Source organism: Pan paniscus, chromosome 6, assembly GCF_029289425.2.
Source record: "Pan paniscus chromosome 6, NHGRI_mPanPan1-v2.0_pri, whole genome shotgun sequence".
NCBI classification, from domain to species: domain Eukaryota; kingdom Metazoa; phylum Chordata; class Mammalia; order Primates; family Hominidae; genus Pan; species Pan paniscus.
In genome coordinates, this window is record NC_073255.2 from 92865611 (window position 1) to 92879356 (window position 13746).

General features: G+C 45.1%; 1 protein-coding gene and 1 long non-coding RNA gene across 3 annotated transcripts in view; both read right to left on the reverse strand.

Moving 5' to 3' along the window:
- The window catches only part of LOC129398161 (polypeptide N-acetylgalactosaminyltransferase 17-like), a 71950-nt gene that overhangs the window by 13526 nt on the left and 44678 nt on the right, over window positions 1–13746 (reverse strand). The gene's annotated exons all lie outside the window — the stretch shown is intronic.
- The window catches only part of LOC129398162 (uncharacterized), a 44465-nt gene continuing 32493 nt past the window's right edge, over window positions 1775–13746 (reverse strand). Inside the window, exon 2 of the long non-coding RNA XR_010112619.1 lies at window positions 1775–7233. This is a non-coding gene — a long non-coding RNA (uncharacterized LOC129398162). The remainder of the gene's footprint in view (window positions 7234–13746) is intronic.

The window sequence follows — 13746 nt, forward strand, 5'->3', positions numbered from 1 at the left end:
GAGACAGGGGTCTCACTGTCACTCAGGCTGCAGTGCAGTAAAGTGATCATAGTTCATTGCAGCCTCCAACTCCTGCGCATACGTGATCCTCCTGCCTCAGCCTCCCAAGTAGCTGGGACTACAGGTGCATGCCATAACACCTGGTTATTTAAAAAAAAAAAAAATCATAGAGACAGGGTCTCACTATTTTGCCCAGGCTGGCCTCAAACTCCTAGGCTCAAATGATTCTCCCATTTCAGCCTCTCGAAGTGTTGGGATTACAGGCATGAGCCACTGTGTCCAGGCCGCATTCATCTTTAATAACGCATTTTGATCTACAGGCTAGTTTGTTTGATATTAACGAGGTTACCCCAGCTTTCTGCTCTTTAGAATTTGCCTGACATAACCCTTTCCATCTTTTTAATTCAACATTTCACTCTCCTGAGGGTTTTTTTTTTGGTTTTTGGGTTTTGTTTTTTTTTTTTGAGACAGAGTCTCACTCTGTCACCCAGGCTGGAGTGCAGTGGTGCAATCTCGGCTCACTGCAACCTCTGCCTCCCAGGTTCAAGCGATTCTCCTGCCTCAGACTCCGGAGTAGCTGGGACTACAGGTGCGCCACCATGCCAGGCTAATTTTTGTACTTGTAGTAGAGACGGGGTTTCACCATGTTGGCCAGAATGGTACCAATATCTTGACCTCGTGATCCACTGGCCTCAGCCTCAAGAAGTGCTGGGATTACAGGTGTGAGCCACTGCGCCTGGTCATTTTTTTTTTTTTTTGAGATGGAGTCTTGCTCTGTTGCCTAGGCTGGCGTGCAGTGGCATGATCTTGGCTCACTACAACCTCCACCTCCCTGGTTCAAGCAATTCTCCTGCCTCAGCCTCCCGAGTAGCTGGGATTACAGGCACACGCTGCCATGCCCAGCTAATTTTTTGTATTTTAGTAGAGACGGGGTTTCACCGTGTTGCCCAGGCTGGTCTCGAACTCCTGAGTTCTGGCAATCTGCCCCCCTCGGCCTCCCAAGGTGCTGGGATTACAGGCGTGAGCCACTGGGCCTGGCGCTCTCCTGACGTTTTTTATGTGTCTCTTGAAAATGGAATACAGCTGGAGTTTTAAAAATTTAAGGTGGCAATCTCTGTCTTTTAACTGAAGAGTTAAATCCATTCATATTCATTGTAATTAATGATATATTTGTACTTATTTCTACCATCTCTCTTTGTGCTTTCTGTTTGTCCAGGCTCCTCTGTTTCCTTCTTTCTCCTCTACTTGCCTTTGCTTGGATTAGTTGCGTTTGGTTGATTTGTTGACATGTTATCAGATTTCATTGTTCCCCTCTACAGATTTAAAAATCACACTCCATTTCTATTATTTTATTGTTTACTCTTCAAATTTAACCAGTGACAACTTTGCAAAATCTAATTTTATAAAATATCTTAACATCTGCTTCCCCTCAATAAAATTCAAAGACATTAGGATACCAAATCTGATCACTTCCTTCTAATAGTTCAGTATTTTGGTTATATCTCCCTTGTTCCCCAAATTAGACATTATTCTTATGATTTTATGCAATAAATGTTTGCATAGATTTATGTGTTTATAAATTTCTTTGCTTATAATTCATTCTTGCCTCAAGACATCCTTCTGCAGTCATTTTCCTTTTTCCTACAGTACATTCTTTAGAAGTTCCTTTGGTGACTGTCTGTCATAGGACAGACACACTGTCAGATTTAGTTTATCTGAAAATGTCTTGGGATAATTTGTTATGCAGCAAAAGCTCACTGATACAACCACTTTCTTTCTTTTCTTTTTTTTTTTTTTTTGAGACAGAGTCTCGCTCTTGTTGTGCAGGCTGGAGTGCAGTGGCGTGATCATGGCTCGCTGTAACCTCTGCCTCCCAGATTCAAGCAATTCTCCTGCCTCAGCCTCCTGAGTAGCTGGGATTACAGGCACCCACCACCACGCCTGGCTAATGTTTATACTTTTAGTAGAGACAGGGTTTTGCCATGTTGGCCAGGCTGGTCTTGAACTCCTGACCTCAGGTGATCTGCCTGAGTAGGCCTCCCAAAGTGCTGGGATTATAGGCATGAGCCACCACTCCCGGCTGATACAACCACTTTCTTATGAGCCTAGAAGAAAAATCTAAATAATATTTGTTATAGTTTATCTAAAATCTGTCTATATGAGAGCAGGGAGACCCTTCAAAGTATCTAATGTACTCTACTACTGAAAGCTATTTCATTACTGTGATGCTCATTCACCAAATTATGGCCAAGCCACTATCTGTGAAATCTATCATCTTGGTATGATGATGCTCACTGTTGCCAAGGTAATCCTGCTAGTGGGAGAAGGATGGGTAATGCATTATTCTCTGAGTTTACGACTGCCTGAAACTTGTGACTCTCATTCCTGCAGTGTGGAGCCAATAGACAATTAGCTCCCTGTTACGCACCCAGAGTCCCCTAGTTCTAGACTTGTGCACTTGAATCAACTTTGCGCCCTTCCCCTCCCTCATCCTTTCATCCACAAATTTGCATGTCCTCCGATTCCTGCCTCTAAATATTTCCTCCCAAAATTCCAGACTATTCTGATACCCGAATATTCTTACTATTCTGAGACAGATGCAGATAAAGACAGATCTTTATCACTGGTTCTCTTGCCTCCAGACCCTCACAGTTCCCATCTACCCTACCCAGTCCTGCAGGTTATAACCATACCATTCCTTGCCTCAATCTTCCATTGCTCTCATGGTCCACCAATTTAAGAATAAACTTTCTACCATGACTTTTTACTCTATGGTCCCACTTACCTTTTCAGGTGTAACTCTTGCTTTTCTGGCTTAGTCTGATAGATGATATGAGGTTTCTCAACAACAGCTGACCGTCCAGCCTGCCTTCCCTGTATATGCAGGATATTCTCTCCCTAGCCCCACCCTGTCTCCACTGGCTCCATATAGCCCCCACCCAGATATGATTGTTCCAACTTACATAATCTCGTATTTTATAAATGTGTCTTTCTTTGCTATAGGATTTTCTTATTGTTATTTTTAGCAGCATTATACCCATTTTTATCCAGCATTAAGGACCAACAAAAGTATCTTGCAAAAATCAAATGCTCTATAAATGTCTTTGGAAGTGAATGGGATTACTCTATTTGGCTCCTGGGCTCATGAGGAGAAATGAACGTCATTATCCACACCCTAATGCATTAGGAAAAAACCCTCTGAGCTCAAATACAATTAATTCTCATTTAGGGGAAAAGAATTTTCCATTTGAGGTGATCTAAGAGACACATACAACTATTAACCCAAATTTAACAGCCTTGAAGGAAAACTAGAATATGCAGGTTACAGCCAAATAAACAAAAACCAGATAAATAATTGCAGAATGACTCCAGAACACGGCAAAATCCATCAGATTATCAATAAAAACATGGCTTGCAATTGCTTTCCTATTAGAGGCCTTTCTCTTGATTTTAAAATCCAGCAGTCAGTGTAGAAAACAATGGCTAAATGCAAAATGTAGGTTTCTTGGCTGGGCACAGGGGCTCACACCTGTAATCCCAGCACTTTGGGAGGGTGAGGCAGGAGGATCACTTGAGGCTAGGAGTTCAAGACCAGCCTGGGTAACATAGTGAAACACCGTCTCTATAAAAATAAAATAAAATAAACTAGCTGGGCATGGTGGCACATGCTTGTAGTCCCAGCTACTAGGGAGGCTGAGGCAGGAGGATCACTTGAGCCCAGGAACTTAAGGCTGCAGTGAACTATGACTGCACCACTGCATTCCAGCCTAGGTGACAGAGCAAGATCCTATCTCTAAAACAAACACCAAAAAAGAAAAGTTCAGGTTTCCCAGCTTCTACTCAAGAGACAGAGAGATATATTCCATTAATTCAGATCTGCTTTGGAGTAAATTTATTTATTGCTTGGTTAAAGCCCAGAAGAATGGTTTCTTATGACTGCAAGTACATGTGCATATTATTGAAATTGACAGAGTTTCTCCTTTATTATCCTGGGTGTTTGGGAAGCTGGGCCAAGCAAAGAAAGAGGCAGCCCAGCAGTGGACAGGAGCCCCTCTAGGCTGTCCTGAGAGCAAGGACCCAGTCCCAGGCATGGAGGATACAGGCCTGAGAAGATGCTCTGTCTCCAGGGGCCTGTAGACATCTACAGAGGATGCTGCCTTTGGAAAAATTCCAAATGCCCAATCCCAAACTGAATATAGAAAATAAATGTCTCACAGTGGGCAAGTGGTGGCTGCCTGAGAGCTGGGGTTAGAAAAGGAGCATGAGAAATCCTTGAGGGAGATGGAAATGTTCTGAATCTTGATTTCAAGAGCAGCTTCACAGGTGCACACACCTGGCAAAACTCATCAGATTGCACACTCTAAATAGATGCAGTGTATTTATTTACCTTACGCTTCCATATAGTTGATTTAAAAATATATATGGGAGCTTAGAAAGCATGCTATGGAACCAGATGGTTCCTGCAGAGAGGGCCAGCTCCTGGGGGCTGGGATGGTCCCAAGGGCCCTTCCTCTGCTGGCTTCTCCCTTCTGCCATATGACTCATCATGCTGGATTCAAGCACTATGTTTCCAGAAAATGCATTTGCTACTTGGAATGAATGGGGATACATCTTTGTGCCACAAAAACCTCAGGCTGATTTTCTTGCAGAGACAGTTCTAGGAGTGGATAGATTGGGGCAGTTCTGATGGAGGCAGGGTCTGGCCCACATGACCTGTGGAGAGACCTGGGCCCTCTCTTGGTGTGGGGCACCAGGATGAGAGCTGGAAGAGCTGGGTGAGAGAGGGAATGCGTAGTCCACTCCGACTTCTAGGGAATCAGGAGAATATTCCTAAGCACATCTTCAAAGCACACCTTTGACTGCTGAATTGGTTAAGGAAGCAAAGACTTTATTTCTCAGTAGGACAGACCGCTGATAACATGAATTTTCTTTTTTGTCTCTATATGTGAAATGGGAAGGGAGGGCTGTATCCTGGTTCAGTGTGGACATGCTAGCAAGCACTGGCTTTCTGTACCACAGCTCAACCAGCTCACTTTCTTCGCTTGCCAACTAGAGCAGCATTTCTGACCTTGCTGTGTCATTAGAGAGACAGGAGTATAATGGTTAAGGACTTGGACTCTGGGGCCTGCTTAAGAAATCCAGGCTCTGCTACTTAATGATTTTATGGCCCTGGGCCAATTACTTTAGCCCTATGGGACTCCGCTTCCTCATTTTTTAAAATGGGGATAATGGCTGGGTGGGCACCATGGCTCACGCCTGTAATCCCAGCACTTTAGGAGGCCGAGGCGGGCGAATCACTTGAGGTCAGAAGTTTGAGACCAGCCTGGCCAACATGGTGAAACCCCGTCTCTACTAAAAATACGAACATTAACTGAACGTGGTGGTGCACATCTGTAATCACAGCTACTTGGGAGGCTGAGGCAGGAGAACTGCTTGAATCTGGGTGGCAGAGGCTGCAGCAGGAGAATTGCTTAAACCTGAGTGGCAGAGGTTGCAGTGAGTGGAGATTGTGCAACTGCACTTCAGCCTGAGTGACAGAGTGAGACTCCATCTCAAAAAAAAAAAAACAAAAAAAAATTGGGATAATTATAGATTACATCATAGGGCATTTATGGAGACTGATACGGTTTGACTCTGTCCCCACCCAAATCTCATCTGGAATTGTAGCTCCCATAATTCTAATGTTTTGTGGGAGGGACCAAGTGGGAGGTAATTGAAACATGGAGGTGGGTCTTTCCTGTGCTATTCTCGAGATAGTGAATAAGTCTCACAAGATCTGATGGTTTTATAAAGGGGAGTTTCCCTGCACAAGTTCTCTTCTCTTGTCTGCCACCATGTAAGACGTCACTTTCACCTTCCACCGTGATTGTGAGGCCTCCCCAGCCACGTGGAACTGTGAGTCCATTAAACCTCTTTTTCTTTATAAATTACCCAGTCTCAGGTATGTCTTTATCAGCAGCGTGAAAATGGACAAATACTGGAGCGTGACACACCTGGGCAGCTGCAGGAAGGCCACAGTGGCTGGAGCTGAAGGATGATGTGGAAAGTGAAGGAAAGAGCCAGGCCACACGGGGACACCAGGGACACATAATGGGTGATGACTCAGGGAGACAGAGGCCAGAACTCTCCCCAGAGCAATTATGCAAAGGAACAACATTAGATTTGCATTTTAATGAAATCATTTTAGCTGTGGGTTGGAATATGGCTTGGAGAGGCCAAAAGGGAAGGAGATGAGTTGGTATTTTCATGGAACAGGTGAGAGGTAATGGCTTGGGTGGTGACCTTTCTGCAGTATGCAACCATCTGTGCCAGCCCTGGTGACACTCTCCTGGATGGAGAACAGTGGATGGATTTGAGAGACCTAGAAGATAACACTTCATGCATTTGGCACCAAATTGATTATGTTACAGGAAAGGGGTCCCGATCCAGAATCCAAGAGAGGGTTCTTGGATCTTGCACAAGAGAGAATTCAGGGCGAGTCCATAGAGTAAAGTGAAAGCAAGTTTATTAAGAGAGTAAAGGAACAAAAGAATGACTACTCCATAGACAGAGCATCCCTGAGGGCTGCTGGTTGCCTATTTTTATGGTTATTTCTTGATAATATGCTAAACAAGGGGTAGATTATTCATGCCTCCCCTTTTTAGACCCTGTAGGGTAACTTTCTGACATTGCCATGGCATTTGTAAACTGTCATGGTGCTGGTGGGAGGGTAGCAGTGAGGACGACCAGAGGTCACTCTCGTTGCCATCTTGGTTTTAGTGGGTTTTGGCTGGCTTCTTTACTGCAAATTGTTTTATCAGCAAGGTCTTTATGACCTGTGTCTTGTACCAACTGCCTATCTTATCCTGTGGCTAATGCCTTGGCTGTCTGGGAATGCAGCCCAGCAGGTCTCAGCCTCATTTTACCCATCCCCTACTCAAGATGGAGTTGCTCTGGTTCAGATGCCTCTGACAATTAGATGGGGCTAAGGTTGACTCCTGGGTGGCAGGCCTGAGAACAGGGTGGATGACAGTGCCATCTTCCAGGCTGGCTGATCCTGGAAGAGGACCAGGCTTCAGGGAGAGCTTGAGTTCATTTCTGGTCAGTAAGCTTGTAGCTGCCTCAAGACTCCAAAGGGAAAAGTCAACACAGCAGGCAGATGGACATGTCTGGAGGGGCCTGTGGTGGAAACTGAAATGTGTGAATCACAATCCTGTAAGTTATAATCGAAGCCTGGAGGAGGGCTGAGATCACCTAAGGAGAGAGAATAAAATGAGAACAGGAGAGACCCAGCCTTGATGAGCTCCAACAGAGGAGGCGAGTCTACAGCAGGTAGAGATGAGACTGTAACCGTGTGCAATGAGTTCATTTTGCTGGCTGTCCAGAGAGAGCTGACTTACCAAGACAGGGCAATTGCAATAGAGAAAGAGCTTACTTCACATACAGCTAGCTGAATGAGAGACTGGAGTTTTATTATTACTCAACTTGATCTCCCTGAAAATTCAGAGGTAATGATAATTTGGTGGGCAGGGGGCTAGGGTAGGGGTGCTGCTAATTGGTTGGGGATGCAATCATAGGGGTGTGAAAAATGGTCCTTGTCTGCCGAGTTCACTTCTGGGTGGGGCCAGAGGGAGTTTGGTGGGTCCAAGTGGAGCCGTTGGTTGTCGGAAATGCACAAACCTGAAACCTTATCTCAAAAGGCCAATCTTAGTTTCTGTAATAGTGACGTTATCTGTAGGAGTTATTGGGGGGTTGCAAATCTTGTGACCTCTGGAATAATGGCTGGTAATTGTTTAGTCTGCATCTCAGCAGAATTCAGACTCTTCTCATCCTCCTCGCCTGGTGGTCTCTCATTAGCTTTACGAAGGCGGTTGAGTTTTGGAGAAGGGATATTATCATTTAAACTATAAACTAAATGTCTCCCAAAGTTTGCTTGGCCCAAGCCCAGATATGATTAAAGGCAGTTTGGATGTTGAAGGCAAGATGGGGATTGGTGAGATCCAATCTTTCACTGTCGTCATTTCCTTACTGTTATAATTTTTTGCAAAGGCAGTTTTAGGAGAGACACCAGGCCGTGGAGTCACAGAAATCCAGTGGGAAGAGTGGATCAAGAAAAGACTAATCAGCCAGGCACGGTGGCTCATATCTGTTATCCCAGCACATTGAGAGGCCGAGGCAGGCAGATCACTTGAGGCAGGAGTTTGAGCCTGGCCTAGCTAACATGGTGAAACCTTGTCTCTGCTAAGAATACAAAAAATTAGCTGGAGGTGGTGGCACACACCTGTAGTCCCAGCTACTTGGGAGGCTGAGGAAGGAGAATCGCTTAAGCCTGGGAGGCGGAGGTTGCAGTGAGGTGAGATCGCACCACTGCACTCCAAGCCTGGGTGACAGAGCAAGACTCTATCTCAAAAAAAAAAAAAAAGAAGAATTGACAGGACCAGATGCCAATGAGAAGTGAATTCTGGGAGGATGACAGAAAAATATCCTTTGATGGGGTCATTGATGACACTTTTAGTGGAACGCCAGCAGCCAGTGAAAGTTTTTGGAGAAGTTTTAGTCACAGAAGATGTTTATGAAGTATAATTCTAAGTTCGAAACAGAATACAGAACACAGAATAGCATCATCTTCATGATGTAAAAATCATTTGTAATATGAAGGAGCATATAGGAATGAATATGTATTATTTTAATCAAAAGAACATAATAAAAGTTATGAGGACATGCGTTTCTTAATTCTTTGTGGAGTACACGTCTAAGCTTTTCCTTAAATAATATCCTGAAATTGGAATTAAGCTTATCGTTGAAGTTAAAATAAACTCAAAATATTCAAAACAACATATTTTTCCCAGCTAAAAGATTATTTAATCTTTTTCGTTGTTCTTCCAGTATGCTGGATTCTTCTCTCATGTTTTGTTTCAGTGCAAACTGATGAACTCCTCTTGGTTACTATTGATTTCATGCAAGTTAGCAGTGACTAATCATGTTGGCCATTAGCCTCCTTAGTGCATTTGTCCTCTACTGATTTAATTTCATTTAATGTAATAAAGCATGTTACTTTCATGACTAGGTTTTGAAGATGTTTGGTACAATGTTTTAAATTCATTGCATTTTCTGGAGAACAAAAAGCCCACCTGTTTGTAAGGCATCCTGGTATGTTTAGAATTTCTCATTGATTTCAGGAACTCTGGCCTTGATGTTAAAGAAAGTGATCACAGACCTTTGTTTGTTTAAGGCAGGCAGGGATGCATCTGACTGTCAGGGAAACAACACATTTCTGGGGGAACAAAGACAGCGCATCTTTGTAAAAAAAAAAAAAATTGCAGGCCAGGCGCGGTGGCTCATGCCTGTAATCCCAGCACTTTGGGTGGCCGAGGTGGGCGGATCACGAGGTCAGGAGATCGAGACCATCCTGGCTAACACAGTGAAACCCCGTCTCTACTAAAAATACAAAAAATTAGCCGGGCGTGGTGGCAGGCCCTGTAGTCCCAGCTACTCGGGAGGCTGAGGCAGGAGAATGGCGTGAACTTGGGAGGCGGAGCTTGCAGTGAGCTGAGATCGCGCCACTGCACTCCAGCCTGGGTGACAGAGCGAGACTCTGTCTGAAAAAAAAAAAAAAAAAAGAAAAAAAAATCGCAGCAGGCAAACGTTCTGCAATTCTCTGGGCTTCTTCTACTTGCAAACACTTATCAAACACACTGAAGCCTCCGTTAATGTCTTTGCCTCCCCCCTTATTGAGGAAGCTAATTAACTGGGTAGCTAATTGTCTCTTACTGAGAACTACTAGAAATTTATACTCTGATTATTTGCTTAGGAGAAGTTGGATGAAATAACTTGGACTGTTGAAAAGTCAAAATAGTTTTTTCAATCAACTGGGGCCTCCCTTCCCCTGCAAGATTTGTGTGCATGCTGATGGGAGAGAGAGGGTCCCTCTACACACCTGCAGGGAGGAGCCTGCAGTTCCTTTGTGCCTGTGACTCAGTAAATCAGAGGGCTTGGGCTGTCTGCCAACACATTAACCCTTGCTCAGGTAGTGTATTAGTCTGTTCTCACATTGCTATAAAGAAATACCTGAGACTGGGTAATTTTTAAAGGGAAGATGTTTAATTGGCTTCTGGTTCTGCAGACTGTATAGGAAGCATGGCTGAGGAGGCCTTGGGAAACTTACAATCGTGGCAGAAGGTGAAGAGAAAGGAGAGGCACGTCTTACATGGCAGGAGCAGGAGGAAGAGAGACAGGGGAGGTGCCTCACACTTTTAAACAACCATGTTTTATGAGAACTAACTTACTGTATAGTACCAAGGGGGGGATGGTACTAAACCATGAGAAACTACCCCCATGGTCCAATCACCTCCCACCAGGACCCACCTTCAGCATCAGGGATTACATTTCAACATGAGATTTGGGTGGAGACACATATTCAAACCATATCAGGTGGGGATTAGGAAACGCCATTCTCACCACTACGAAGCATCTTCCTCCTTTAAGGAGGGGATAGAGACGAGGGCCCAGGAATGTCAGCATAATCTAATTCACTCCAGAGCAGTAGAGGGGGAAAACATGAGCATAGGGGATAAGAGCCCTTCTATGGTTTGAAAGTATCCCCTAGGCCGGGCATGGCAGTTCATGCCTGGAATCCAAGCACTGTGGGAGGCTGAGGCAGGCGGATCACCTGAACTCAGGAGTTCGAGACCAGCCTGGCCAACATGGTGAAACCCCATCTCTATTAAAAATACAAAAATTAGCTGGGCTTGGTGGTGCATGTCTATAGTTCCAGCTACTCAGGAGGCTGAGGCAGGAGAATCACTTGAAAACAGAAGGCAGAGTTTGCAGTGATCCGAGGTTGTGCCATTGCACTCCAGCCTGGATGTCACAGCAAGACTCCATCTCAAAAAAAAAAAAAAAGTATCCCCCAAAGAGCATGTGATGGGAACTTAATCCCCAATGCAACAGTATTGGTAGGTGGGCCTAATGAGACGTGATTATGAGATAGGAGTTCACCAGGACTGGTTTCACAAGACACAGATCACAAAGACTGCTGATAAAACAGGGTGCAGTAAAGAAGCTTGCCAAGACCAGGTACGGTGGCTCATGCCTGTAATCCCAGCACTTTGGGAGGCCAAACTTGGAGGATTGCTTGAGCTCAGAAGTTCAAGCCCAGCCTGGGCAACATAGCAAGACCTCACCTCTATTAAAAATACAAAAAAATAGCTGGGTGTGGTGGCATGTGCCTGTAGTCCCAGCTACTTGGGAGGCCGAGGCAGGAGGATTGCTTGAGCCCAGGTGGTCTAGGCTGCAGTGATATATAGTTACGTCACTACACTCCAGCCTGGGCGACAGAGCAAGCAAGAGCTCGTCTCAGAAAAAAAAAAAAAAAAAGCCAACCAAAACCAAGATGGCGATTATAGCAACTTCTGGTCATCCTCGCTGCTCTTTACACCCTGATTATAATACATTAGCATACCAAAGGAAAGCCCCACCAGCACCATGACAATTTACAAATGCCATGAGAGCATCCAAAAGTTATCTTATATGGTCTGAAAGTGAGAGGAACTCTCAGTTCTGGGAATTCCCTGCCTCTTTTCCTGGAAAACTCATGAATAGTCCACCCCTTGTTTAGCATATGATCAAGAAATAACCATAAAAATAGCCAACCAGAAGCCCTCAGGGCTGCTCTGCCTATGGAGTAGCCACCCTTTTCTTCCTTTATTTTCTTAATAAACTTGCTTTCACTTCACTCTGTCGGCTTGCTCTTGAATTCCTTCCTGCACAAAGCCAAAAATCTGTGTGGCCTTCCAAGATGAACCCCAATTTTGGAGTCTGTCCTGTGACAATTAGGCCATGAGGGTGCAGTGAATGATTAATGTTGTTATTGCTAGAGTGGATTTGTTATAAAAGGGCGAGTTCAGCTCTCTTTTTCTTTCTCACCCTCTCTCCTTTTTTTTTTTTTTTTTTTTTTTTTGAGATGGGGTCACACTCTGTTGCCCAGGCTGGAGTGCAGTGGTGCAATGTTGTCTCACTGCAGCCTCCTCCTCTTGGGCTCAAGTAATCCTCCCACCTCAGCCTCCTGAGTAGCTGGGACTACAGTTGCACACCACCATGCCTGGCTAATTTTTTTTTGTATTTTTGGTGGAGACAGGGTTTCACCATATTGTCCAGGCTGGTCTTGAACTCCTGAGCTCAAGTAATCCACCCACCTTGGCCTCCCAAAGTGCTGGGATTACAGGCGTGAACCAAAGTGCTGGGATTACAGGCGTGAACCACCGTGCCCAGCTTCTCACTCTCTCTTGACCCTTCTACCTTCAGCCATGGATGTGGTGACACAGCAAGAAGGCCCTGGCAAAATGCCAGCACCTTGATCTTGGACTTCCCAGCCTGTAGAATGAGAAAATAAATTTCTCTTCATTATAAATCACTCAGTCTCAAGTATCCTGTTATGGCAGCATAAACAGACTAAGGCCCCTAGTGAAGCATGTGCTCGCTTAGACCTGTTACTAATGATTGCCTGGGCACCATGTTGAGGAGGACATTCAGGCACATCTGGTTTAGCAGGAAAGAGTGCAGTGATCGATTTGTGATGTCTGCAGGGGCACAAGATGGTCTGGGAACTCTCACCATTTGTTTGCCACACACAGAATGGTAATTCCTGGTGAAAGGCTCCCATGGTCCCTGAAACATTTCTTCCTAGGGACTTGGGATCCTGTGACTTATCTCTGACCTAGACCCTACCCAACGGACAAGAAGACAGCACTTCCTCTATAACACAGCCAGCTTCTGACTGCCAGTGTTAGGATGGGGAGAGCTGGGGTTCAGTATGAAAAGTGAGGCCCTAGTGAATCAGGTAGAATGTGGAGTGGTGAAAGACAGGGGCCTACATGGAGCATGAAGGTACAGTTGAAAGGCTGCCATAGCAGGTCGTCAGCAAGTGTGTGTGGCATGTCACTGGGGTTGGTGGTGTTAGGTGTTGCTGATAGAAACAGTATCAGCCAGTGGTGCAGTGGCTCACGCCTGTAATCCCAGTACTTTGGGAGGCTGAGGTGGGTGGATTACTTGTCAGGAGTTCGAGACCAACTTGGCCAACATGGTGAAACCCTGTCTCTACAAAAATACAAAAAATTTAACTGGGCATCGTGACAGGTGCCTGTAATCCCAGCTACTCAGGAGGCTGAGGCAGGAGAATCACTTGAACCCAGGAGGTGGAGGTTGCAGTATCAGCTGAGTTACTCCTCTAGCTGATATGTTTTATCTAGCCATCATTCTGCAGATGGTGGTGGTGGACACATAATCATAGAAATAATAATGGTGGCTACTTATTGAGCCCTTCCTCCTTCCTATATGTCAGGCACTGTGAATGACCCACACCCTTTAGATTCAGGGTTTAAATGGCAGACACTGGCAAGAACTATTAACTTAGCCAGGCGCAGTGGCTCATGCCTGTAATCCAAGCACTTTGGGAGGCCAAGGCAGGAGGATTGCTAGAGGCCAGGAGTTTGAGACCACCCTGGGCAACATGGCAAAACCCTGTCTCTACAAAAAGTTAAAAAGTTAGCAAGGCATGGTGGCACATGCCTGCAGTCCTAGACACTCAGGAGGCAGAGGTGGGAGGATCACTTGAGCCCAGGAGTTTGAGGCTACAGTGAGCTGTGATTGTGTCACTGCACTCCAGCCTGGGTGACAGAGCAAGATCCTGTTTCAAAAAACACACAACAACAAAAAAATCCCAGAACAAATTATAACTCTATGACTAAACCTAAATTCCATTTCCCTCTT